Source organism: Aplysia californica, unplaced genomic scaffold (genome assembly GCF_000002075.1).
Source record: "Aplysia californica isolate F4 #8 unplaced genomic scaffold, AplCal3.0 scaffold00496, whole genome shotgun sequence".
Classification (NCBI taxonomy): Eukaryota; Metazoa; Mollusca; class Gastropoda; order Aplysiida; family Aplysiidae; genus Aplysia; species Aplysia californica.
Genome location: NW_004797766.1, coordinates 372,559 through 376,228, shown reverse-complemented (window position 1 = coordinate 376,228; position 3,670 = coordinate 372,559). Strand labels below are relative to the sequence as shown.

General features: G+C 39.2%; 1 protein-coding gene across 1 annotated transcript in view; it reads right to left on the bottom strand.

Moving 5' to 3' along the window:
* Positions 1 to 3,670, bottom strand: part of LOC101853024 (DNA-binding protein RFX6) — a gene marked incomplete in the record, with an annotated part of 90,512 nt that overhangs the window by 47,306 nt on the left and 39,536 nt on the right.

Below are 3,670 nucleotides of genomic sequence, written 5' to 3'. Positions count from 1 at the left end.
TAATAGATAATAGATTGCATTTGTATAGCACATATCCCGCTCAGCAGCAGGCTCTATGCGCTTTACGCTATATTATTATTACCCCAACAGATCATAGAACACTCCGAAACATTCTCAGTTTCCCGGGAAGCATAAATACCAAACAAGTTAAGGAACGAGTGAGTGATTGAGTGATAATAATTTGGTATGGTTGTAAATCTCCTTCCTTATCTTTTCTTAAACACGAGTAACCATCTCCGATAAGACAGAGGCAAATGAGTGGAGATTCTTGAAAACTTTCTGTACGGATGTCGAAACAGGGTTATCAACGCTAGGAACCAGCATGATATCAACAGGGTAGATGGGGCTCTCAATATATTTTTAAGGGGGGGGGGGTGGCTACACTTGAAGGCTATATCCCTTGTTGGCGTCAAAGTTTAACAAATTTCACAGATATTATAATAAGCATAGTAAAGAGTCTTCTAATCGGCTATAAATTTTAGAAAAAAATGTTTCGTTGCAATGCTAACGGCGCCGTATTGGATTTTGTTGATATGTCTTATACAGTCAATACCGCAATTATTTTCAATGGAAATAGGTTGTTATTTTGCGTGCACGTCAGCAATCAATAGTTTAACAAAAGGTATTTTGAATTTTTCGTAAACATATCAGATTTTTAATGAATTTTTTTTGAGGTTGTAAAAAATAAATGAAAGTCCAAATACCACCAACAAAAATGTATTTCATATATTGAATGTTCCGTTCAAAGGAACATTTTATAGTGTCCCATCTTCTCTTCATTCTGTGAACAGGTTTTGAACATTGAATCAAAATGGTGGAGCTATTCAAAAAGTATATACTTTACTTTACTTTTCCGATCCAGCGGCCATTTGGGTTCTAACCCTTCGGTCTGTCAAAAAGTATATAAAAATACCTTATTTAGAGAAAATGGACGGTACAGAAAAAGAGAGACTTTATGTTGATACGGTGGTGAACAATATGCCTAATATGTGACACAATAAAACTTCAGGGGTTTCTGATGTGATGAAATAGTTGTAAGAGGGGCTGAAGAAGCCAAAAAAATGCCTACATCTCAAAATCCATAATTTTGACCTGAATCGGGACTTTCAGGTTTAGACCCCCCCCCCCCTCATCCAAAGATTTTAGGCCCCCTTGTATTCAGAAACAAATCGTCTTCAAAGTAAGATCCGATCCGATCCACACTGTGGGTTTCAGTGGTCGAGCGGTTAATGAGTTCAGGCTCATGAAAAATGCCATACAATGTAGGACACACGGCGTTCAGGGTGGGTGGTCACTAGGATGTACTTTTTGATGGAGAGAAAGTAAACCTTGCTCAAAAACATATTTATTTTGATTTTGCTGTAACTGTGTTTTACTATGTACTGTATGAAAATGATGTAACATTGGAATTGTTTCATGTGTAGTTTTAATTGCTACTGTAAACAAATTCCCCGTTGTGGGTCAATAAAAGTGCTGAATTATAAATTCATCATTAACTTATGTGTTTTATTTCGTGTCCCAGGCCCTCTGTTGACAGGTCTACGTAAAAGTAAGTTGGGCAGGTGACGAAGCAATTGCTGAGAAAAGTTAATATGTCCTACCTCATCACATGAAATGTTGTGACGCAGAAGAGGCACCCTGCCAGTGTTATAGTTTCCCTACCACCCGATCATCTGTATTCCCCGCCGACTCGGGTTTTTGGTGAACAAATGAGACAGCTGCTCACTGCACGATGTTTTTTTTAAATAGTCCCGCCAATATGCATATAAGAAAATAAATGTGTAACCATAGTCATGCTATAATGTCAGACACGAACATTTACCCTCAGCCCTACATATATATGATACTTTCCAGAGTCTATCGATAAAGGTCAAGTTGAGGTTTCCCTTCCTAAAATAGGTTAAATCGTCTTTCGCTCATGACGTCATTGTTACTCCCATGTTGCCCCATGGAGAGTGAAGACCAAGGTTGTGCGGAGCAGCTCAAGTAAGACAGTCCCGAAAAGAGACCTCACCTAGACCTTTACAGGTTTCTCTCCTTTACCATTTGCCTTTTTGTTTTTGCTTTTTCCTTCATTATGACGACTACTCTGAGACTTTTGTCTTCAAAATGAAGTGTTCGTGTGTGCCAAAGACTAAAGGGTGAAAAGATAAGTTGGTGTTTGTGAGAGCACCCTCAACCGCCTAAACAATGTGTGGACGTAAGGAAAGATTTACAGTCAACTTGTTTTTAGGCCAATGTTATCAAAACATCAAATTTCCTAAACAGGTAGAGCACTAAAAAGACCGTTCACTCTCTTTTGAGAAACGTCAAGAAAATTAGAGGCACATTTTTATAGGTGTCACGTTCGGCGCCGATAACTTTTCTTTTTTGCTTTTCAGACAGAAGTTCTTTAATTTAAAAGTTGCTTTTACTCTTTTCGTACAAGATAAGTTACTTCATAAAAACAATATCTATCGCGTAATGATAATATTGTCACCACGGCCGTAGACTTGAATTATGATAATGATATACTAAAGTACAAAATTATGATCTATACCACAGGCATTTTTAGGAATTTTTTAAAAAGCTACTTCCAGGTAGAGGAATGGCCCATCCTGTAAGGACTAATCTTTGGTTCTACACATGGAACATAATATCCGTGGGATCCTCTTTGATTACGAAAAGGTCAGAAAGGTCTTCCTTCCTAGAATTTACAACGTAGGTTTACGGTACGTGGGAGGGGAGACGACGAAGGTGCAGCCTTCCTTCGACAATAACAACACTGATTAATTTTTTTCCTCAAACAACGCTGTTTCAGAACATGGCTCAAGAATGCAGCATCGTTGAAAAGCAAACAGGTGTGCGCAAACATACGCTCAGAAATATGTGTCAAAAATAGAAAGCAAATACCGGTGACATCATTTATGGGCCCACAAACATCGTAGGCTGACTGCTGAATTTTCCCATCATAAACTTCATATTAGATAACGAAAAAAGGCCTCTAAAAATTGTGCCGGTCTCAGTAGTCGTCTCTGGTTGGATGGTTCTCTGTGTGGTTTGTCCTGTCTACTTCATTTCGTGTTACTTTAGAACATTGGCCAAGCGAATTCTGACCGCTGTCAGGTTAATTTTTGGTGACAGTGCAAGAAACCTATAACTTTGGGTAAAAGTGCACCCGTGCCCTACACTCGTCAAAACTTACTCGACCTATCCCTCATATCCCGATACTCTGTTATCTGTGGGGCAACATGTGAATCGCCGTGATGAAATGCAAAAAAGACGGTTTTTTTTACAAGACCTGAGGGATCAAGTAGACCTTTACCTAACTTTGAAATACCGTATGATGTTTACCACCGGTTTCTTGTAGAGATCATGTTGGTCAAGATGGGTTTACCTGTCTCATTACAACAACAACAACAACAACAACAACAACACAACATCAGCAGCAATAACAACAACAGCGCTGCCAGGTCCAGGCCGCCAAATAACATGAAAGTGCGTGCACCCAGATAAAACTTATCACAAAAGACCCTCCGATATCTCACATGCCGACAAAGGAAATATACAAGGCCATTTCCTTAAAACCAGAGGCTCAAATTAAGTCCTGCAGTGACCAGTCACTGCTGGAAAAAATCAGGACGGGTCACTGCTCTGGGCGGGCCTCCAAAAATAGAATAGACAAAACATC